Consider the following 25,889-nt stretch of genomic DNA (forward strand, 5'->3'; position numbering starts at 1 on the left):
GGTGTCATAGTTGTGATGCCTTCAGGGACAATCTACAATGTAAATAGTCATGAAAATAAAGAAAACGCATTGAAATGAGAAGGTGTCCAAACTTTTGGCCTGTACTGTATATACACAAACAAACATATATACATATATATATACACACACAGTACAGGCCAAAAGTGTGGACACCTTCTCATTTCAATGTGTTTTCTTTATTTTCATGACTATTTACATTGCAGATTGTCACTGAAGGTATCAAAACTATGAATGAACACATGTGGAGTTATGTACTTAACAACAAAAGGTGAAATAATGGAAAACTTGTTCTATTTTCTAGTTGCTTCAAAATAGCCACCTTTTGCTCGGATTACGGTTTTGCACACTCTTGGCATTCTCTCGATGAGCTTCAAGAGGTAGTCACCTGAAAGGGTTTTCACTTCACAGGTGTGCCTTATCAGGGTTGATTAGTGGAATTTCCCTCTTTATCAATGGGGTTGGGACCATCAGTTGTGTTGTGAATGAGAAGGTGTCAAAACTTTTGGCCTGTACTGTATGTTAACTGTATTTGTAAATCATAATTAAAAAGGAGCATGCAGTGAGTATGTGACAGTTTTAAAAATTCCCACCACGTGTGCTAAATATCTGTATCAATTTCAAAACAGTTGTTTATAATATATTATCAATTATGAGGAACTCTTTAAAAACTTTTGCCAAACTAACATGTGGACGTGAATATAAGACAACCCTTTTGTCAAAAAAATTGTTTCAGACAAAATCCATCCATCCATCCATTTTTCTACCGCTTGTCCCTAATACATATTAATGTCAGCTCAGCAGTTGTTTGATGACTCTGCTTCATTGATCACCAGTACAGTACCTTAAATGCTTAGTTAAAACTCATTTTCTGTTGTTTGCTAACTTGCCAACAATCTTTTAGACATTTTTTTCCCCCTGTGAGTCTGTGTGTCTCGGTCGCATGGCACTGTGTGAGTGACAGGAGGAAAAGCCCTGACTCACTTTGGGGGAATAGTCTTTTGGCGACACCTGTTCAGTTGTACATCGTATTTTCCAGACTACAGAGGGCCTCATCCACTAAATTTTAGAACAACAAAATAGTTCTCTATATTAGCCTCTTTGGACTATAAGCCACTGATCCATACATTGTGACATGAGTTATATTTTGTAAATGTTTATTTACATACCTAATTTTATCTCAAATGGTGACTGTCAAACGGCAGTAAAACAGCTGATCAAGCAAAACAGAGGTCATTGTCATGGACCCATTAGCTTTGGAAGCTAGCTCTCCAATCAGCTAAACAGTGAGGTTTCGGGGAATTCACGAAACTGAAACAATACAAAAAGAATGCCATTTTAAGTTAATAATACCAACACAGCCACTTAAACGTGTTAGCATATTTGCTAATGCTAACAACGCTACCTTTGGGGCGGTATGGCTCGGTCGGTAGAGTGGCTGTGCCAGCAACTTGAGGGTTGCAGGTTCGATCCCCGCTTCCGCCATCCTAGTCTCTGCCGTTGTGTCCTTGGGCAAGACACTTTACCCACCTGCTCCCAGTGCCACCCACACTGGTTTAAATGTAACTTAGATATTGGGTATTACTATGTAAAGCGCTTTGAGTCAAAAAAGCGCTATATAAAATATTATTCACTTCACCTTGATTACATTATGACAGCACGTACAATGTATGAAAATATTCATACGGACATTCCACATTGGACTGTTTAGTAAGTATGAATTGTTTTAGTTATATTGGAAATCCTACTAACGTTGCTTGGAGTCACAAAAGAAGAATCCATACGATTGGAAACACGATTAGAAGACAGATTGGCTATTGTACCGGTTAAAAGATCTAGTGTAAACAGGACACTGCAGTTAAAGTTAAAGTACCAATAATTGTCACACACACGCTAGGTGTGGAGAAATTATTCTCTGCATTTGACCCATCACCCTTGATCACCCCCTGGGAGGTGAGGGGAGCAGTAAGCAGCAGTGATGGCTGCGCCTGGGAATCATTTTTGGTAATTTAACCCCCAATTCCAACCCTTGATGCCGAGTGCCAAGCAGGGAGGTAATGGCTCCTATTTCAGCACATGCAGTGAGCAATCTCGTCAAAAAGATGGCGCCATAGCAAAAAATAACACACCTTTTCAGTGTCTTTGGTTTAAACTATTTGCATTATGGCCCTCAGCGAAGAAAAATCTCTAAATGATATGCACCGTTTTACAAATCGCAGGGATTAAAGTGTAGGAAAACATTTGCGGCGTATAGTCCAGAATTTACGATACATCTTTTAGACTTTGAATATAAGACATTCATAGTCTTTTTTTTTTTTTAAACGGTTTTCAATTTAAAACAAAAAGTACTGATTTATATTTGGGTCGATATTGTATTTGAGAACAAATCTAAAACAAAGTGAGCTGTAAGCCACCAAAAGTACATTTTGGTACATTCTAATTGACATTACTGAGCAGAGATGATCTAAAATAACAAAAGAGATGATGAAGGAGAGAGGAAATGAGAAAAATAACCGATAAAAGGAGTGAAGGAAGCTAAGGTGGCCGTGAAAAGGCAGCACGGACATACTTTTTGTCACCTTAATCTTCCACTCAGCTGCAGTGATGACTCGTCTGCAGGCTCCAAAGATTTCATCTGTCGGACGCGCCACACATTCGCCGGAGGATTGGAGGGACAGGACGCAACAAATGAGTTTGCAGGCTGGAACATTAACAGAGAAAATGCCAGTTTGAGAAGAGAACATATAGGATAGGACAACTTTTACAACGGAAAAAATACACAATGCTTCCTTTTTGTGTCAACTTAATGTTTTCTTCAACAGAACTGATTTGTGAAGTGAAGTGAATTATATTTATATAGCGCTTTTCTCAAGTGACTCAAAGCGCTTTACATAGTGAAACCCAATACCTAAGTTAGATTTAAACCAGTGTGGGTGGCACTGGGAGCAGGTGGGTAAAGTGTCTTGCCCAAGGACACAACGGCAGTGAATAGGATGGCAGAAGCGGGAATCGAACCTGCAACCCTCAAGTTGCTGTCACGGCCACTCTCCCAACTGAGCTATGTTTGTAGATTAGATTAGATTAGATTAGATGGTACTTCATTTATTCCGTCAGGAGAGTTCCTTCAGGAAAATTACAATTTTCAGCACAATCCCATTCAAGATCAGACAAACATTACAGGGAGACAGAACAGGATCGCTGACGGGTCTGCCGGCTTCCAGCGCCCCTTACAAAAAAGATGACATACAGGTAAACAAGGGGGGAGAAAAAAATAGAAGATTAAAATAAAAAAAATAAAAATCGGTCTTAGCCTAGGCCCTGGAGTGGGGGTGCAGACTGAGGCCAAGGGAAAAAAAAAAAAAAAAAAAAAAAGTGTAATTGCATCATAAAATATATTATACTGTATATAAGATATATTTTCCCTTTTTGTCTTCTTTGAGTTTTCTTCGATTGGGCTTCTACAAAATGTCTCTTTTACCTTATTTTCTCCTCCCTGTCTTCATGCTGTTTCCTTATATCTCCATCTTGCCTTCTTCTGTTTGTCTCCTTTGTTTATAACTTCTTGCCTCATCCACCTTCTCTGCACCACATCTCTTACATTTTGTCTCCATCCTTCCTTCCTCTACTTATATCCTTCACTTAATTTACTTCATCATGCGTTTATCTTCTCAGCTCCTTCACTTTGCCCCTTTTCTCTTGCCTCATATTTCATTAGCTCCTTCTTGTTTTATTGGCATATGTTGTTTTTTTCTCCACGTCTCTTTTTCCATGTCTCTGTTATCATTTCTCTTCTTCTTCTTTCCAGTCACTGCTTGGATTCTTTATATTGTCTTTAAAAAATCCTTGTCTTCCTCTCCTATAGTTTACTTTTTCTTTTCTCCTAACACCAGTTTTAAAATACATAGATAGTATTTATTGATTCCTTCAGGAAAAGGTAACATGCCTTTTAAAAAGACAAACACATTTATGGATTGAAATAATACTCTTTTATATATTACACCTATTTAAATATATTGTAAAAAAAAATTATGTAAAAAAACGGTCATCTACTGGCAGCTACGGCTGCCAAAGGAAAACCATAAAATTAAAGTAAAAGATTGTAAACCAAATAATGATCAAAAACATATTTACAGAAATTTTCATGAAACGTTTTGCGGAAAAATATCGTGATTTTACAGATTTTGCTAAATTATTAAGATCAACCACCTTTAATAAAGTGATTATGGAAACAGTTCTGCAGAAAAATACCTTTATTCTACAGAGTTTTTCCAAATTATTACAATCAACCAACTTTTATGAAGTGACAATGCTGGCAGTTCCACAGCAAAATACCATTATTTTACAGATTTTTTCTGAATTCTTAAGATCAGGGGTCTCAAACCCAATTTACCTGGGGGCCACTGGATGCAGAAACTACGTGAAAAGTGGATTCACCTTCTTCGAATGGCTATCCCTTACCTAGCAACATACTTGCCAAGAGACTTCCTGTGACCCTCATGAAGGATTGTCCCGATGTTCGCCCGGACAAGTATTCTAAAAGGCGTGCAGTGACGACACTACCTTCATCGTCCTCTGCAACCTTTTGTCGCGTTCGCTCATGCACCATACAAGCAGCGTGCCGACTGAGACGCATGTTGTATAAGGTTTTGTAGGGCATACAATAGTTATGGCAAGACATACTTGATCAACAGCCATACAGGTCACACTGAGGGTGGCTGTATAAACAAATTTAACACTGTTACAAATATGCGCCGCACTGTCAACCCACATCAAACAAGAATGACAAACATGTCGGGAGAACATCTTCACCGTAACATAAACACTAAAGAACAAATGCAGCCCTACTCTTCCGGGCTACACCCCCGCCACCACCCCACATCACCGCACCCCCCTTCGTGCGTCGGTTAAGGTGGGTGGGGTTTGGTGGTTGCGGGGGTGTAGCCAAGAAGAGTAGGGCTGCATTGGATTCTGGGTATTTGTTCTTTTGTGTTTATGTTGTGTTACGGTGAAGATGTTCTCCCGACATGTGTTTGTCATTCTTGTTTGATGTGGGTTGACAGTGTGGCGCATATTTGTAACAGTGTTAAATTTGTTTGTACGGCCACGGTCAGTGTGACCTGTATGGCTGTTGATCAAGTATGTCTTGCAGTCACCAACGTGTGTCATATTACAGAGAAAAATGTTAAATTGTCATTATGAGTATAAACATTTATATAACAGGCTACATAGCTCGGTTGGTAGAGTTGCCGTGCAAGCAACTTGAGGGTTGCAGGTTCGATTCCCGCTTCCGCCATCCTAGTCACTGCCGTTGTGTCCTTGGGCAAGACACTTTACCCACCTGGTTTAAATGTAATTTAGATATTGGGTTTCACTATGTAAAGCGCTTTGAGTCACTAGAGAAAAGCGCTATATAAATATAATTCACTTCACATATATTTTTCAACTTGACTATAAAAATACACAAATATTAAAAAAGTAAGATTTACCTTAAAATTACACATAAAACTGTTAGTATGGACATATACTTTTATATAACAAGCTACATATTAAATGAAAGTTAATTACTGTAATTTTACATGAATTTGAAAGTAATTTGAGAAAACAGAAAATGATATGTATTATTAATATGGTATTTTTCTGTAAAAAAAAAATAGAAATATACAGAGTTTCTCATTACTGGCATATTAAAACAACAGGCGGTCTGTTTGTTTACAGATAATGTATTCAATTCTACAGTTTTATAACCTATTTAAAAAAAAAAAAGAAAAATTACAGTACAAAATTAGAGTAAATTAACCATAAAAATTGAATTTTTTTTTTTTTACAGTTTAGGAATATAGGAACTAGGAAATCAATGTTTATGTTCCACAGGAAGAGGAACTTATTTAAAGTGACGGACCGGAGAGGTCAGTGATGTAACAAGTGATGTGTATGTTCTGTGTACCAAGGCTATTGTTCGACCATCCAGTTTGTTTAGTCAGGACTATAGAACAAATTGAAAACATGTCAAAATATTTGCAGATTTTTTATATTTTTATGGATAAATGCATGTGGCTGCATACCATGAATGCTGGATGCAGGTATGGCGAAGTGGACTCGCCGAGGAGGCTGCTAACAGGCAGTTAATATTTTTAAATGTGTGTTTCTTTGCTTTGTACTAACTTGCTCAGTTGGGATAGTTGAAGGGCAGGATTGTGTCAATTTCTGAGCGACGCCCAAACACGCTTATGTTTGTTTTTTTGTGTAAACGGAGCAGAAAACATTGTGCAGTAATAAATACAGGAATTGAAAAATGTTCCTTCGCTTCTTAATTTTGTCCTGTCTTATTGTCTTCATCTATCTAGGTTCTTTATTAATTTCCATGTACTCTTCTTGTCTCCTACATTCATTTTTATTTTCTCTCCCTTCTTTGGTTGCTTCCATAAATGACTCGTTTGTTGACTCATTCTAGTTATCAAATTCCTTCGCCTTCTTTCCTTCAGTTACTTATTTCCTTCTTATTTATTGCATTTACCAGTCTCCTTAGCTTTCTGCTTACTTCATTTACTAGTCTTCTTAACCTTCTCCTTATTTCATTGATTAAGCTCCTGTATTCATCTCCTGAGGCCTCGGTCAGCACAAGTAATATTTAATCCGAATATTTTTGCCTTTACCGTTCCACACGGCAGGGCTGCCCGCTGAGCCCATTGCTTTTTGCTCTTGCCATTGAGCCTTTGTCAATAGCATTTCGTATCAACCCGCTTATTACAGACATATGTAGACAATTATGTGAAGTTAATTATATTTACATAGCGCTTTTCTCTTGACACTCAAAGCATTTTAAATAGTGAAACCCATTACCTACATTTCAAGCTACATTTAAACCAGTGTGGTTGGCTCTGGGACCAAGAACAGAATGGCAGTGACTATGGTGGTAGAAGCGCGGATCGAACCTGCAAGTTGCTGGTCTAGTCTCCTTAGCCTTCTTCTTACTTCATTTACTCATCTTTTGATCCTCGTCTTTCTCCTCCCTTCCCCTGTCTTAATTTCCGTGACTTCTTGTCTTCTCTGTCCTGTCTTTTGTCTCGGCAGTTGTGTTGTTTCCACCTCACAGACTAAGAACAGCTCTACAAGTAAAAGTGCAAGGATAAACGTAGTAAGTTAACCTTCTGTCATGACAAAACTGGTCTTTGTCCTCTTCCTGGTGGCTCTGGGAGGCCTCATAAAGACATCATCGTGGTCGTGGTCACGGCTGAGCACGCTCACAGGCAGAAGAGCTGCCGTGTGGTGATGATGTATCCACCAGTCATCTCATGCGGCTGCCTGTCAAACAAGAAAAAAAAAAAATCCAGAATGTTAATAAAATTGTTTGTACTTCTTCCTGGAGCCGTCTCGCCGCCATCTAAAAGCCCTTTGACCCGCTGTTGCCCTTCTCTCTTCATTTTACGATCCTTGTGTCCATCAGCGGGAGAGACTTTGGTAGAAGCCCCCAAATAGTGCTGAGATAATAAATCTGACGGCGACCATGTGAGTTATATGCTCAGACCCTCTGATGTGACTCGGGAGCGCGTTTCATTCCTGCTATCCCTTCCAGATCGACTTCATAAATATCGCTTATGATGTCACAAGGCTGTCCTTTTGGTTTAGACCCTTACATTTGCACACAGGCTGAAAAGGAAAGAGATTTAAAATCAGCACTCTAGTCAAGCCAATTCAACATCTGTCCAAACAACACTGTAGCTCGCAATGATCCCCACAATTAAACTCTTTTCTCTCATTTCATTGATGCACAAGAGTGTCTTATATTTACACAGTACATACAAAACCCACAACCAGTGAAGTTGGCACGTTGTGTAAATGGTAAATAAAAAACAGAATACAATGATTTCCAAATCCTTTTCAACCTATATTCAATTGAATAGACTGCAAAGACAAAATACCTAATGTTCGAACTGGAACATTGTTATTTTTTTGCACACTGCAGAAAACCACTGTCAGCAACTACAGTTTGTCACTACATCTGTCAGTGCAAGTTAAAACTCTACTATGCAAAGCCATTTATCAACAACACCCAAAAACGCTGTCGGCTTCGCTGGGCCCCAGCGCATATAAGATGGACTGATTCAAAATGTTCTGTGGTCTAACGAGTCCATCCATCCATTTTCTACTGCTTTTTCCCTTTGGGATCGCTGGTGCCAATCTCAGCTACAATCAAGTGGAAGGCAGGGTACACCCTGGACAAATCACCTCGTCATCGCAGGGCCAACACAGATAGACAGACAACATTCACACACTAGGGCCCATTTAGTGTTGCCAATCAACCTTTTCCCAGGTGCATGTCTTTGGAAGTGGGAGGAAACCGGAGTACCCAAAAGAAACCCACGCAGTCACAGGGAGAACATGCAAACTCCAGACAGAAAGATCCCGAGCCTGGGATTGAACCCAGGACTGCAGGACCTTCGTACTGTGAGGCAGACGCACTAAACCCTCTTCCACCGAACGAGTCCACATTTCCAATTGTTTTTGGAAACTGTGGACATTGTGTTCTCCGGAACAAAGAGGAAAAGAACTATCTGGATTTTTATAGGCGCAAAATTCAAAAGACAGCATCTGTGATGGTATGGGGGTGTATTGGTGCACAAGACATGGGTAACTTACACATCTGTGAAGGCACCATTAATGCTGAAAGGAGCAACATATGTGGCCATCCAAGCAACATTATCATGGACGCCCCTGCTTATTTCATCAAGACAATGCCAAGCCATGTGTCACAACCGCGTGGCTTCGTAGTAAAAGAGTGCGGGTACTAGACTGGCCTGCCTGTATTCCAGACCTGTCTCCTATTAAAAATGTGTGGTGCATTATGAAGCGTAAAATACCATAACTGACAACCCGGACTGTTGAACAACTTAAGCTGTACATCAAGCAAGAATGGGAAAGAATTCCACCTGAAAAGCTTCAAAAATCGGTCTCCTCATTTCACAAACGTTTACTAAGTGTTGTTAAAAGGAAAGGCCATGTAACACAGTGGTAAAAATGCCTCTGTGAAAACTTGTTTTTCATGTGTTGCTGGCATTAAATTCTAAGTTAATGAGTACTTGCAAAAAAAAAAAAAAATTTCTCCATCCAAACATTAAATATCTTGTCTTTGCAGTATAATATATATATATATATATATATATATATATCTTGATTGGATTATCCAGAGCATAGTGCTCGATACCGTGTTAGAGTGCAATATGTAGGTGTGGGAAAAAAATCACAAGACTACTTCATCTCTACAGATATGTTTCATGAGGGGTTCCCTCAATCATCTCCTGATGATTGAGGGAACCCCTCATGAAACGTATAGGTGACACCAACTCATATGGAAACGGGGTGTGTGTGTTTATGTATGTATGTATGTATATATATATATATATATATATATATATATATATATATATATATATATATATATATATATATATATATATATATACATATATACATATATATACATATATATACATATATACATATATACATATATACATATATACATATATACATATATACATATATACATATATACATATATACATATATACATATATACATATATACATATATACATATATACATATATACATATATACATACATACATACATACATACATACATACATACATACATACATACATACATACATACATACATACATACATACATACATACATACATACATACATACATACATACATACATACATACATACATACATACATACATACATACATACATACATACATACATACATACATACATACATACATACATACATACATACATACATACATACATACATACATACATACATACATACATACATACATACATATATATATATATATATATATATATATATACATACATACATACATACGCACACACACATACATATATATCTTATATACATACATACATACATAAACACACACACCCCGTTTCCATATGAGTTGGTGTCACCTATACGTGCTACAAATCAACGCAATAAATATATATATGGGGTGTTATGGGCTAGGAACAGAAGACTTAGTTTCAACTCGTAGAGAGAGGCAGAGCTGGAATTGTAGTTTGGTTGACTCCGTGTATTAGAGAATTAGTGATGGACAGCAGATATATACACACAACGAGTTGAATGGCCAGTCAACATGAAAGCAATTTAAAAGAGAAAAACACAAGTACTATATACATATATACACACAATTCCATTTAAACTAATCAGTGTCTCTGGATCTCGTTTAAATCTCAGTTCAGATAATAGTTATTGGAAAAAAAAAAGGATGGCAGTACAGTCCAAGTGAGAATTGTAAACGGTTTGCTCGAGAGCTTCCTACCAGCCCAGACAGAGCAGGTGGTGAAGTTCCTGGCTGGAATCTTCCAAAACCGATCCTTGGACTAGGTGATTATTTTCCTTAGCGCGCCATCAAAGAGAGAAGCCTGGCCTGTGTAAGAGCCAGAACCATTCTTATAAATCGATGTATACTCAAATAATATTCATTAAATAACACTAAATAGCGTTATCTAGTATTCATAATATTATTATCCAATAACATACCATCAAGTATTCACAATATATTATTCAATAATGTATTATCAAGTATTCATAATATTCAATAATTTCTAGTTCTTTCCTCAATATTGTACAATATAAATCAATAAACATATCAGAATCACAATATGCAATAAAATGCTAAAATAACCATTAGCAGCATAATTAGGACCTATACAAAGCAGTCAGTGCACTAAATGTGCTTATTATCTAAACACATAAAGGTACATTCAATACAATCCAATCCACTTTATTTATATAGCACATTTAAACAACAATAACGTTTCCAAAGTGCTGCACAGCCATGTTAAAAACAATTGTAAAAAAAAAAAAAAATGAATAAAATAAAATAAAAAAAGTATATATATATACATATATATATATATATGTTATGCTCCACCAATGACTGAATAAAAACAAAAAATAAATAAATATAAAACCAATATAAAAACACATATGATTAAAAACTATTTTAAAGGGTAAAATCAATTAAAACAGTAAAATACAAATCAAAGTGTATAAAAAACACAGAGGACAACAGAGGACAGAGGACCACACAACTCACGTAGTGTTAAAAGCCAAAGAATAAAAGTGGGTCTTAAGACGAGACTTAAAACACTCCACTGTGGAAGCAGTTTGAACATGGAGCGGCAGAGTGTTCCAGAGCTTAGGGCCGACCACAGAGAAGGCCCTGTCTCCCCTGGTCTTAAGTCTGGTCTTGGGCACCACGAGCCGGAACTGGCTCTCGGACCTCAGAGCGAGCGCAGGAATGTAAATTTGGATGAGGTCCGAGATATATTGAGGTGCCAGTCCATGTAAAGATTTAAAAACAAACAGCAATGTTTTAAAATCAATTCTAAAATGAACAGGGAGCCAGTGCAAACTCTGAAGAATTGGGGTTATATGCTGGCGTTTCCTGGCCCCTGTTAAAAGTCCTGCTGCCGCGTTCTGGACTAACTGCAACCGGGAGAGAGCTTTTTGGCTAATGCCAGCATAAAGTGCATTGCAGTAGTCCAGGCCACTTGAAATAAAAGCATGCACCACTTGTTCAAAAAGGTTAAAAGATAAAAACGGTTTAACCTTTACTAAAAGACGAAGGTGATTAAAACACGATTTTAAAACGCCATTGACTTGTTTATCAAGTTTAAAATCGCTGTCTATAGTGACGCCAAGGCTGGTGACTTTGGGACGCACATCATTTTGCGATGGTCCCAAGTCAGTGAGGGCCCGACCAAAAACTAAAATTTCCGTTTTTCCCTCATTCATTATTAAAAAATTCTGGGCTAACCAAGCCTTGATGTCGCATAGACAGTTAAGAAGGGGTAAAATAGATCCCTGGGGGACACCACAGTAAAGCGGGGCAGAAGAGGAGATGGCGTCCCCCAGCCTGACAAGGAAGGACCTCTCAGATTAAACTAATGATACACAAATGTGATCATTAGTTTAAAGGCCTACTGAAATGAGATTGTCTTATTTAAAGGGGGATAGCAGGTCCATTCTATGTGTCATACTTGATCATTTCGCGTTATTGCCATATTTTTGCTGAAAGGATTTAGTAGAGAACATAGACGATAAAGTTCGCAACTTTCGGTGCTAAGACAAAAGCCCTGCCTCTACCGGAAGTAGCAGACGATGACGTCGCAAGTGTGGCGGCTCCTCACATAGTTTATAACGGGAGCCTCCAACAAAAAGTGCTATTCGGACCGAGAAATCAATTTCCCCATTAATTTAAATGAGGATGAAAGATTCGTGTTTGAGGATATTGATAGCGACGGACTAGAGAAAAACAAACAACAAAAAAACGCAATTGCATTGGGACGGATTCCGATGTTTTTAGGCACATTTACTAGGATAATTCTGGGAAATCCCTTATCTTTCTATTGTGTTGCTAGTGTTTTAGTGAGTTCAAGGCCTACTGAAAGCCACTACTACCCACCACGCAGTCTGATAATATTTCATCATTTATGTATAAACTAACATTGCAACACATGTTAATACAGCTTTTTTAGTTTACTAAATTACAACTTTAAATTACCCGGGAGTTTCGTTTTAGAAACGTCGTGTAATGATGACGTGTACGCGTGACGTCACAGGGTTTTAGGAAGTGTGAGCGCTACGCACACACGTAAAAGTCGTCTGCTTTAACGGCATAATTATACAGTATTTTGGAGATCTGTGTTGCTGAATCTTTTGCAATTTGTTCAATTAATAATGGAGAAGTCACAGTAGAAAGATGGAGGTGGGAAGCTTTAGCCTTTAGCCACACAAACACACGGTGATTCCTTGTTTAAAATTCCCGGAGATTGAAATTTACTATGGATCAGAGCGCGGTCAAGCAGACATGGATCCCGACCAAATGTCAACCAGCAGGTTTCGGTGAGAAAATTGTGGTTAAAAAGTCAGTTCTTACCGGATAAAAGCTGAGCTTGTGTCATCCATAGCTGCCGTCGACTCCCCTGAGACACTGCGCGTCAACAGCCGGCCGTGGACACACACTTCCGACTATCAGGTACTATTTAACTCAAACACTAGCAACACAATAGAAAGATAAGGGATTTCCCAGAATTATCCGAGTAAATGTCTTTAAAAACATCGGAATACGTCCCAATGCTATCGCGTTTTTTTTTTTTTTTTTCCTAGTCCGTCGCTATCAATATACTCAAAAACAAATCTTTCATCCACGCTCAAATTAATGGGGAAATTGTCGTTTTCTGAGTCCGAATAACTGTTTTTGTTGGAGACTCCCATTAAATTCAATGTGAATGTATGAGGAGCCCTCAACACGTGACGTCATCGTCTACGACTTCCGGTAAAGGCGAGGCTTTTTCAGGAAGTACCAAAATGGACGAACTTTATTGTCGATTTTCTCTACTAAATCCTTTCAGAAAAAATATGGTAATATCGCGAAATGATCAAGTATGACACATAGAATGGACCTGCAATTCCCGTTTAAATAAGAAAATCTCATTTCAGTAGGCCTTTAAGTAGTACCTGATAGTCGAAGATGTATGTCCACGGGTGTCTTGACGTGCAGTGTGTCAGGTGAGTCGATGGCAGCTATGGACGGGGCAAACTCATCTTTTCTCCGGTAAGAATAATAAATTAAATGATAAATGGGTTGTACTTGTATAGCGCTTTTCTACCTTCAAGGTACTCAAAGCGCTTTGACACTACTTCCACATTTACCCATTCACACACACATTCACACACTGATGGAGGGAGCTGCCATGCAAGGCGCTAACCAGCAACCATCAGGAGCAAGGGTGAAGTGTCTTGCTCAGGACACAACGGACGTGAGGAGGTTGGTTCTAGGTGGGATTTGAACCAGTGACCCTCGGGTTGCGCACGGCCACTCTCCCACTGCGTCACGCCGTCCATAAGAAGCGACTTTTTAACCAAAATTTTCTCACCGAAACCTGCTGGTTGACATTCCGTTGTATTTCATGTTCACTTGACTAAGCTCTGAGCCATAGTACATTTTTACCTCCAGGAATTTTAAACAAGGAATCGCCGTGTGTTTGTGTGGCTAAAGGCTAAAGCTTCCTAACTCCATCTTTCTACTGTGACTTCTCCAATATTAATTGAACAAATTGCAAAAGATTCAGCAACACAGTTCTCCAAAATACTGTGTAATTATGCAGTTAGAGCAGACGACTTTTAGCTGTGTGTGTGCGCAGCGCTCATACTTCCTAAAAACCCGTGACGTCACGCATACACGTCATCATTACGCAACGTTTTCAAGAAAAAAGTCCCGGGAAATTTAAAATTGTAATTTAGTAAACTAAAGCGGCCGTATTGGCATGTGTTGCAATGTTAATATTTCATCATTGATATATAAACTATCAGACTGTGTGGTCGCTAGTAGTGGCTTTCAGTAGGCCTTTAAAGTGTTATTGTGATAAATATGGACTCACCAACTCAGCTTCTACAGTCAAACACAGCTTAATGACAAAGAATCCGGTGCTGGAAGTCGGCTGTATAAAGTTACAAAATAGGCATGTAGTTTAAAATCCGTCATCACAATATTTCAGGTGAGAACAAGGTTTAAAACCTACCTCAAGCAGAAATGCAATCGATCTACTCTCACTTCCTGTCTACTGGCTACTTCCTGCTATCGGCTTAAAAGCACCACTAATTGGACCGCGGCGGTCACGTGACAAGGGAGGAGTGCGCCGAGCAAGAGCATACCAGTCACTTCCGGCCACCGGCATACACCTACAGCCAATTGGACCGCAGCGGTCACGTGACTAGGAAGTGCGCAAAGAGTAAATAGAAAGGCAAGAGCCTAATAGTCTCCGCAAATGTATTTGTCACCTGCGTGACATTGGGAAATTGTGTTAGATGTAAATATAAACGGAATACAATGATTTGCAAATCATTTTCAACCCATATTCAATGGAATGCACTACAAAGACAAGATATTTGATGTTCAAACTCATAAACTTTTTTTTTTTTTTGCAAATAATAATTAACTTAGAATTTCATGGCTGCAACACGTGCCAAAGTAGTTGGGAAAGGGCATGTTCACCACTGTGTTACATCACATTTTCTTTTAACAACACTCAATAAACGTTTGGGAACTGAGGAAACTAATTGTTGAAGCTTTGAAAGTGGAATTCTTTATCATTCTTGCTTGATGTACAGCTTAAGTTGTTCAACAGTCCGGGGTCTCTGCTGTTGTATTTTATGCTTCATAATGCGCCACACATTTTCGATGGGAGACAGGTCTGGACTGCAGGCGGGCCAGGAAAGCACCCGCAGTCTTTTACTACGAAACCACACTGTTGTAACACGTGGCTTGGCATTGTCTTACTGAAATAAGCAGGGGCGTCCATGATAACATTGCTTGGATGACAACATATGTTGCTCCAAAACCTGTATGGACCTTTCAGCATTAATGGTGCCTTCACAGATGTGTAAGTTACCCATGCCTTGGGCACTAATACACCCCCATATCATCACAGATGCTGACTTTTCAACTTTGCACCTATAACAATCCAGATGGTTATTTTCCTCTTTGTTCCGGAGAACACCACGTCCACAGTTTACAAATATAATTTGAAATGTGGACTCGTCAGACCACAGAACACTTTTCTACTTTGCATCAGTCCATCTTAGATGAGCTCGGGCCTAGCGAAGCCGGCGGCGTTCCTGTGTGTTGTTGATAAATGGCTTTTTTCGCTTTGCATAGTAGAGTTTTAACTTGCACTTACAGATGTAGCAACCAACTGTAGTGACAGTGGTTTTCTGAAGTGTTCCTGAGCCCATGTGGTGATGTCCTTTAGAGATTGAGATATATATATAAATATATATGTATATATATATATATATACATATATATATATATATATATATATATATATATATATATATATACACACCTATACTTATAGATATATATACGCATATATACATATATATACATATATACACATACATATATACACATACACATATATATATATATATATATATATATATATATATATATATATTTATACTGTATATATATATATATGTACATATATACATAAACATACAAATACATACATATATATATATAAGACAGTTCAATTGTGGGAATCAAGTGATATATATATTTATTTTTTTCAAAAAAATATGATGCAATCCCAGATCTCGATAACTACCGAATCGTAACTTAAAAGGGTTGGCTGAACTGCCATAAAGGTATGACGCGATCTGCTCCCCTGTTTACTACCGATCCGTAACTCAAAAGGGTTGGCTGCACAACTAAAGGTATTTTCAGGCGGTCAGGTAGGTCGTTGCTAACTAATGTTGCTAGAAGGCACGGTACGCATGTATTTTCTGGTGATCGGCCAGGCTGTTGTTAATATCGTTGTGAGACACAGGAAGCGTGGCTTCTGAGAGTTTCCTGGTGTCCTCAAAACTGTTTCTCACTTCAACATGTTTTTATTTCAACATTTCTCCACCGATTTAAAAAATTCCAACACCAACCTTTTCAATTCATTCAGACCATTCAAGTGATATTTTTGCATTTTTTCAAAAAATGCAGTCCCAGATCTTGTTAACTACCAAACCGTAACTTAAAAGGGTTGTCTGAACTGCGATAAAGGTATGACGCAATCGGTGTCTCTGTTTACTACCGAACCATAACTCAAAAGGGTTGGCTGCACAACTAAAGGTATTGGTTGGATATAACGGCCAGGTGGGCCTTTGCTACTGCTGCCTGGAAGGCACAGTATGCATGGCCCGCTACTGCTGCTTGGGCTTTTCTTTTTATTATATTATAAATATGATCATTTCTATATCGCCCAGCCCAATGTGCAATCTACTAATAAAAGTTTCAATGAATCAAAAAAACCCGCCCTATCTTGCCTCTGATTGGCCTGTCCGTAATCGTTTGCCCTAATCTTTACCATTCGCAATTCATCATGATAAACAACCAACCAATCATGGATTATCTTATACGTAAACCAACCAATCATCATTGATGTTTCCCGTATATTTATTTGTCCCCTGCCTGTGGAGTTTCTTCGCTACGTAGCTTCCATTTTTAAGTTAGTAATTCCCGGCCACGGCCACCGCTCACTACTCCACTCACCTCCCAGGGGGTGATCAAGGGTGATGGGTCAAACACAGAAAATCATTTTGCCGCACGTGTGTGTGACAATATTTGGTTCTTTAACTTTTTTTAAATGGAAAACCATTGTTTTTACTACTGCATTATCAAAAACCGCACTCATTACAGAAAATAATCCTAGTTGTTGGCAGGTATGGCAAAGTAAAGGATCAGGATTTAAGATTGAACAATTTCTCAATCCCATTATTAAGAATGATCACACGTCATGTAGCTTCAAAGTTGAATGCTTTTATTTGCACTGTACAGTGTCAGTCTTCTTTACTTTCAAAGACTTTTTAAAGAGTTATTCAAACCCACCAGTTAAATGACAAGTCCAGTATGCAATGACACCTTTCAACAGAACTTTGGTTCATTCTTTATCGCTAAAAACTTTATTATCTGCAAGATTGACACAGGCGTTTAACTTTTACATACACCATCCTGAATCACGGTTTCAATCGTAGTCCATGTTAACTACCAAACCGTAACTTAAAAGGGTTGGCTGTACAACTAAAGGTATTGTTCCAATGCGATGGCCGCCGGGCCGGCCATTGCTACCGCTGTAAAGGAGAACTCACACCCAGTGGGACGCCAGTGACAATGATGACTATGAAAACCTTGGAGAGGACCTCAAATATGGGCAACCACCCCCCACCCCTCCTACCCCCCTCTAGGGGACCGAAAGCAAAGGATGTCGAGTGGGTCTAACATGATACTGTGAAAGTTCAATCCATAGTGGCTCCAACACAGCCGCGAGAGTTCAGTTCAAAGCGGATCCAAGACAGCAGCGAGAGTCCCGTCCACAGGAAACCATCCCAAGCGGAGTCGGATCAGCATCGTAGAGATCTCCCCAACCGATACACAAGCGAGCAGTCCATCCTGGGTCTCGACGAGCGGTCCATCCTGGGTCTCGACTTTGGACAGCCAGTACTTCATCCATGGTCATCGGACCGGACCCCCTCCACAAGGGAGGGGGGGACAGAGGAGAAAAAGAAAAGAAGTGGCAGATCAACTGGTCTAAAAGGGAGTCTATTTAAAGGCTAGAGTATACAAATGAGTTTTAAGGTGAGACTTAAATGCTTCTACTGAGGTAGCATCTCGAACTGAGGGAGGGCATTCCAGAGTACTGGAGCCCGAACGGAAAACGCTCTATAGCCCGCAGACTTTTTTTGGGCTCTAGGAATCACTAGTAAGCCGGAGTCTTTTGAACGCAGATTTCTTGCCGGGACATATGGTACAATACAATCGGCAAGATAGGCTGGAGCTAGACCGTGTAGTATTTTATACGTAAGTAGTAAAACCTTAAAGTCACATCTTAAGTGCACAGGAAGCCAGTGCAGGTGAGCCAGTACAGGTGTAATGTGATCAAACTTTCTTGTTCTTGTCAAAAGTCTAGCAGCCGCATTTTGTACCAACTGTAATCTTTTAATGCTAGACATGGGGAGACCCGAAAATAATACGTTACAGTAATCGAGACGAGACGTAACAAACGCATGGATAATGATCTCGGCGTCTTTAGTGGACAAAATGGAGCGAATTTTAGCGATATTACGGAGATGAAAGAAGGCCGTTTTAGTAACGCTTTTAATGTGTGACTCAAAGGAGAGAGTTGGGTCGAAGATAATACCCAGATTCTTTACCGAGTCACCTTGTTTTATTGTTTGGTTGTCAAATGTTAGAGTTGTATTATTAAATAGAGGTCAGTGTCTAGCAGGACCGATAATCAGCATTTCCGTTTTTTTGGCGTTGAGTTGCAAAAAGTTAGCGGACATCCATTGTTTAATTTCATTAAGACACGCCTCCAGCTGACTACAGTCCGGCGTGTTGGTCAGCTTTAGGGGCATGTATATATATATATATATATATATATATATATATATATATATATTTGGCGCAGGGGTAGATCTTGCTTTGGTTTTTGGCTGAGACTAGGGATTGTGGACTCGAAAAAGTTGGTGACCACTGGCAGGGGTCACCCCAACAGCAAGTCGAGGGCAGTGCCCCGAAAAAAAGGTAGGAAAAAAAAAAGGTAAACATGGGCGGAGGTGGAAGCGGAGAAAAAAAAAATCCCAAACCAAGCGCTTACGGCGGGGGCTTAGTTTGGGACCAGAAATAAAAAACCTTGAGCAAAGCATATGTAGTACATGATTTTCTTTCATCGTGCATAATTCATCTCGTATGAATTGCGCTAGTATTCCTTTCTCTCCCAATTAGAAAACGGTCACGTTTAAACACAGAAAGTTAACAAACTGCTGAAGCCTGCAAGTAGGATTTGAATAAGCTCTGCTTCTTCCTACTCCTTTTCGGCAATGTAAACATATGACGTTTCTCAATGTAAATCAAAACATTAATATTGCAACCATGGCAGAACAAATGATACAATTGTAGTTGGAATATCGGGGCGTACCTAATGTTGTGGCCAGTGTATTATATTATAGATCCAGGCAACAGACTTCCAAGTCAATGAGGCATGTAAAGCAAAGTGACTCATTGTGGATATTTACTGTCCAATGGCAGCAGCATATGATGAGGCAGGTGGGAGGCGACAGAGAGGTGTTGGTGGTGAGGGACTGGGGGGTTGGGGTGGGGGGGGGGGGGGGGGGCAAGGCGGCGAGGGACAGGGCGCATATACATCACTTCATCTTTAATTAGCTGTCATCAGCTTCTCTCCACAGAGGAACCTCAGACTGATAATTAACCATCAAACTCTCCGTGTGTGTCCTGGGTGGCAGAATTAGAAAAAAAAAAAAGATAACGGCACATTTGGCTAAAGAAGGTTTAGATTAAATAAAGGACTCCTTGAAAAAGTAAAAAACGGAAATACGCCTCCGGTTGCCAAGGTAACCTGCACTCTCTGCCCTCGACATTATCATGGCTTGTTAATATGAGAAGGGGCTCTTTTGTTATTGGGATTTACGTGCCCTCTGCACTGCCTGATACTTTTTGAGCATGTGGAAGAAGAACATGGCAGGAAGCAGTGTAGATCATTAGAGAGGAGCACAGCACAAGAGACATATGTGCACGGAGGGATCGGTCGGCCAACACGCGGCGGGAGGCGGGCAGGCCGGCGAGCCGCTACGGAGGCATGTTGTGGTTTCTGCACCCCATGTTGCTGGCAGCCGGGAGGGGTGCAGGCCGCCGGGCCGCCGCAACCTGTCCTCCGCTCTCTGTCATGTTTGTGTGCTAAGCTGCTCTGGAGTGCTTTAATTGGATTATCCTTAATGAGTAAACAAGCAGCACAATAGCTCATGAACAATGAGGAATGAGGAAGCTGCTTCTTTCTTACTAAAAAAGCCACGAGTGTCCATCCTTTTTTTTCCCCCCGTACTGAAAACATAGGAATACATGCAGGGCCACTTTGAAATACAAGATAGGTCAAGATATGCAAAGCAGTTGAATAAATTGAAGACATCCTTTATGTCATGAGTGACTAATAAATCAGTATTTTTCTCAGAATGTTTTAGATCAGATCTACGTTAAAGGGCTAATGAAATGCGATTTTCCTATTCAAACGGGGATAGCAGGTCCATTCTATGTCATAATTGATCATTTCGCGATATTGCCATATTTTTGCTGAAAGGATTGAATTAGGTCTTTGCTTTTTGCAGATGATGTGGTCCTGATTGCTTCATCTGACCGGGATCTTCAGCTCTCGCTGGATCGGTTCGCAGCCGAGTGTGAAGCGACCGGAATGAGAATCAGCACCTCCAAGTCCGAGTCCATGGTTCTCGCCCGGAAAAGGGTGGAATGCCATCTCCGGGTTGGGGAGGAGACCCTGCCCCAAGTGGAGGAGTTCAAGTACCTAGGAGTCTTGTTCACGAGTGAGGGAAGAGTGGATCGTGAGATCGACAGGCGGATCGCTGCGGCGTCTTCAGTAATGCGGACGTTGTACCGATCCGTTGTGGTGAAGAAGGAGCTGAGCCGGAAGGCAAAGCTCTCAATTTACCGGTCGATCTACGTTCCCATCCTCACCTATGGTCATGAGCTTTGGGTCATGACCGAAAGGATAAGATCACGGGTACAAGCGGCCCAAATGAGTTTCCAGGTCTCTCCCTTAGAGATAGGGTGAGAAGCTCTGCCATCCGGGAGGAACTCAAAGTAAAGCCGCTGCTCCTTCACATCGAGAGGAGCCAGATGAGGTGGTTCGGGCATCTGGTCAGGATGCCAACCCAACGCCTCCCTAGGGAGGTGTTTAGGGCACGTCCAACCGGTAGGAGGCCACGGGGAAGACCCAGGACACGTTGGGAAGACTATGTCTCCCGGCTGGCCTGGGAACGCCTCGGGATCCCCCGGGAAGAGCTAGACGAAGTGGCTGGGGAGAGGGAAGTCTGGGTTTCCCTGCTTAGGCTGTTGCCCCCGCGACCCGACCTCGGATAAGCGGAAGATGATGGAATGGATGGATTTAGTAGAGAACATCGACGATAAAATTCGCAACATTTGGTGCAGATAAAAAAGCATCGCCTGTGCCGGAAGTAGCAGTAAAAAAAAAAAAAAAGCAGTAAAACATGAAGAAGATGGAGAAAAACATTCAAATGCTGCAAAAGTGGAAGAGAAAGCTAAGATGAGGAGGAAAAACAAGAATAAAGTGAATGGGGAAAAAAAGGGTCTAAGAGGCTCTCTTTTAATTCTACAATTTACGGCTCAGTTAGGTCCACTTCCTGAGTTTAAAAAAAAAGAAAGAAAAAAAAAATCCATCGAGAAAAATGGGAGCCAAATCATTTCATCACCTTCTCTGTCCTAATTGCAGCCATATGCAATTTTAAAGGCTCCTCTTCCTTTCTAATGGATCCCTGGAGGAATGGAGGGTTAATTGCTGCAGCTGGCGATGAGCTTTCTCTTCTTCTGCTTCCATCGCTCTTCCCCTTACTCCGCTTCTTCTTCCCCTGTGGGAGTGGCCGTCCTATTGACGAGCTGACGTGCTGCCCGCTCTGGTAAAACTTGAATGAGATGTTGACGGGTTAACTGCCGCTAATCCATTTCAAATACCCCGTGTGGACAGAAGAATTGAGACAACTACTGTGGGTAAAAATAGTAGAAAATAAGGGAGTGGGTCCCGCTTTTTGCTGCTTTGACAACTTCCACTCTTCACGGGGATTTGATTCTTCCTGTTTTGCCCTTTGACCCCAGCGATCTGCGTCAATCTTTGATTAGGCGAGCCAAGTTTGTTCATAGAGCTCAATTTGTAAACGAGGCGATGAAAAATGCTTTACAGAAAATTACAAGACGGGCCCCCCCTACAAAATCATAAATCAAATTAAAATCGTAAAATATGCAGCTGAGATAGGCTCCAGCAACCCCCGCCACCCCCCAAAAAAGGGACAAGTGCTAGAAAATGGATGGATTATCGTCCCAAAAACAATCACATTAAAATTAAAATCCAAAAGTGTAAATAAAACACTTTCACAATGAAATACAAGTGTTTTCAGCTGGGTTTACATATCATTCCAACAACTGTTAAGTGAATACATTGTAGCGAGAAACATTTTCTGCAATCAACAACATGCACTCGACAAGAATGAGGCAGTCGTAATAATGATTGAACATTTAGGTTAAAAAACACATTGCTGTTGGACAACTCGTTCTACTCCTGAACAGCTGCACACAATTAGGTGAAAAGGTGGCAAAACATGCACCCCTGCAGTCATGACTGTTAAGTTTTCTGACAAATGAACTGCATGGTGGCGCTGTTATGACATTTGCATCATTTGACCCCATGAGTCCGAATGGCTTGAATTTTCTCACACAACTCGATGTGCTCGACAAAACACCCGCTGTGATATTAAAGGGGAACTATGATGATTTTAATCTCGATTTAAGACACTTCCTTGTGGTCCAGATAAGTGGATATCAAACTTAATTCACCAAGTGCCACCTCAGAAAACACTTGACTCTCCATGTAACACAATAATGACCAACATTAAAGTACAGTAGCGTAGTTGGCCTAAGTATACATTAAAAACATCTTAAAAGGTTTTATTTAACAACTACATCTAATATTTTTGGCCACTGGAACAGTAACACTCTGAATATTTAATTAAGTGATTTTTGGCGTATCACTACACAGTTTGAGAATCACAGCTCTATATAATATGTATTAGACAGGATATGGTGTTAATCAGGGGTGTCTAAAGTGCGGCCCGGGGGCCATTTGCGGCCCGCAGCTAATTGTTTACCGGCCCGCCACACATTCTGGAAATGCTATTGCAAAAATAAAAAAGAACATTAAATATATTGGAATGAGGTGAAATCCAACGAGAAAAAGTTGCAATATTGACACAAAGCTGCCATGCAGGCTGTTTTTTTTTTCTTTTGTCTTTATTTTACCATGTAAAAACCATCTTTACCATGAATTGATTAACGTGGACCCCGACTTAATCAAGTGGAACAACTTATTGGGGTGTTACCATTTAGTGGTCAATTGTACGGAATATGTACTGTAAATAATTTTCAACCCATATTCAGTTGAAAGACAACATATTTGATGTTCAAACTGATAAACACTTTTTTTTTGCAAATAATCATTAACTTTAGAATTTGATGCCAGCAACACGTGACAAAGAAGTTGGGAAAGGTGGCAATAAATACTGATAAAGTTGAGGAATGTTAAATTTGATGTTAAATTTTTGCTTTTACCAGTAGCAGTTTAGAAGTCTGGAGTAAAAAAGTGCACAAGTAGGTCAAATGCATTAGTTAATTTCAGGTGGTTAATCAAAGATCCATACAAAATCCTCTGATATGATTTCATAGTTTAAAGCACTATTTATGTATTTTTTATGATAAATAAGTGCTAAAAATGTTTTTGCTTGCGCGCTTTGCACGCTCACATGAATCATTTGTGCCCCAGGTGTGCCCCAGTACAGTATTAGGTCTAGTGACGCCCCTGTGGGAAAGGTGACAATAAATACTGATAAAGTTGAGGAATGCTCATCAAACACTTATATGGAACATCCCACAGGTGTGCAGGCTAATTGGGAACAGGTGGGTGCCATGATTGGGTATAAAAGCAGCTTCCCAAAAAATGCTAAGAAATTCACAAACAAGGATGGCGTGAGGGTCACCACTTTTTAAGCAAATTGTCGAACAGTTTTAGAACAACATTTCTCAACGAGCTATTGCAAGGAATTTAGGGATTTTACCGTCTGCAGTACGTAAAATCATCAAAAAGTTCAGAGAATCTGGAGAAATCATTTATGTTGGCGTCTTGTATAATTGATTGATTAATCAATCAATTATTTATTTTTTTGCCATTGCTCAAAACAAAAAATAATGACAAAAAAAATCCATGTTATAATGAATTATTTTCAAAGCTCTAATTAGTTCAAAAATTTCACTTTAAAATGTTTTATGTGGTAAATATTGCATACATTGTGCAGTTGCATATGAAAACAAAGTTTTCTTTGACAAAAGAGCATAAAACAAACAAAATAATAGTTAAAACTTAAAATCGACAGATACATCTGAAGTTGATCTCGTAACTTAAGTATTGAAAGTAAAAAAAAAAAAAAACAGAATAAACATGTATTACTTTCTGAGTGGGGCACCTTTTGGATCCCAAATATATTGTGTGGTATTTTATTTATCTTTTCACTGTGATTACTCAAAAATAATAAATAATTAAAATCAATGGTGTCCTGCATTATTGATCTTTTAGGGCTCTAATTACTAAATCCTGCATATTTCAGTTTTACTATTAAAAAAACAAAGATGTTTTTTACAGAAAAGCCATAAAACCTTTTTTTTTTTTTTTAAGTTGATATAGAGATTTACTATAAGCGTTAAATAAAAAATAATAAAGAAAATTGGACTTATTAACATTTTAATAACTGAGACCCTTAATGGTCCACGGGACCCCTAAAGGTAAAATACATTTTAAAAATCCATATATTTTGTTGTGGTTTGAAAATGAAAAATATCAAATTGGCCCCTCATGCTTTAATTTTTCCGTGTGCGGCCCTCAGTGGAATAAATTTGGACACCCCTGGTGTAAATCTTGCTCCACAGTCACCTCTGTAACCCATTTTTAAAAATTTCTGTCTGCAAGATGTTTGATACAGGAGGCCTTCTCAGATTGCAAATGAAACCACGCCCCCTATTTCACCAAAAATATGACTTATCTTTTTTTTTTAATTTACACTTTTTAAACACATACCTTTTCTTTTCAGACACGGTCGAAAATAACATTCAAAAACAGTTCATAGATTCGCCCGGTCACAACAACCTGCACACTCTCAATACAAGAGCTGCTTAAAGAAAAACATTTTTTATATATTAATGCTAAAATTAGATGAAAATTATACTTTGTCTTACCTTCTTATTATTCCCTATACCAAGTAAAAATGTTGCAATGGTGCCATCTTTTTCGTCGGAGATCCAACTTCGTACTGGTCCATGTTGGCAAAACAGTCCTGTGGACAAATAAACAAGCATGAAAAAAGTCATTATACATTATTAAATATTTATTTTATAGACATTAGAGCTGGCGGGAGGGCATGACACAAGAAGGAATGACAGTGGAGTCAAAGCGCTCAGGAGAGGTAAGGAGCCATACAAGACGCCCACGTAAATGATTTCTCCAGATTCTCTGAACTTTTTAATGATTTTACGTACTGCAGACGGTAAAATCCCTAAATTCCTTGCAATAGCTCGTTGAGAAATGTTTTTCTAAAACTCTTCGACGATTTGCTTACAAAGTGGTG

The 25,889-nt window shown here is 39.4% G+C and overlaps 1 long non-coding RNA gene across 3 annotated transcripts in view; it reads right to left on the minus strand.

Annotated features, from left to right (window-relative positions):
- The window catches only part of LOC133538672 (uncharacterized), a 146,848-nt gene that overhangs the window by 91,002 nt on the left and 29,957 nt on the right, over positions 1–25,889 (minus strand). For all 3 annotated transcript variants that reach the window (XR_009803080.1, XR_009803079.1, XR_009803078.1), the window contains exons 3-5: positions 25,501–25,598; positions 7,164–7,320; positions 2,588–2,719 (exon numbers count right to left, since the gene is read on the minus strand). This is a non-coding gene — a long non-coding RNA (uncharacterized LOC133538672). The remainder of the gene's footprint in view (positions 1–2,587; positions 2,720–7,163; positions 7,321–25,500; positions 25,599–25,889) is intronic.

This window comes from Nerophis ophidion, linkage group LG20 (genome assembly GCF_033978795.1).
Source record: "Nerophis ophidion isolate RoL-2023_Sa linkage group LG20, RoL_Noph_v1.0, whole genome shotgun sequence".
NCBI lineage: Eukaryota > Metazoa > Chordata > Actinopteri > Syngnathiformes > Syngnathidae > Nerophis > Nerophis ophidion.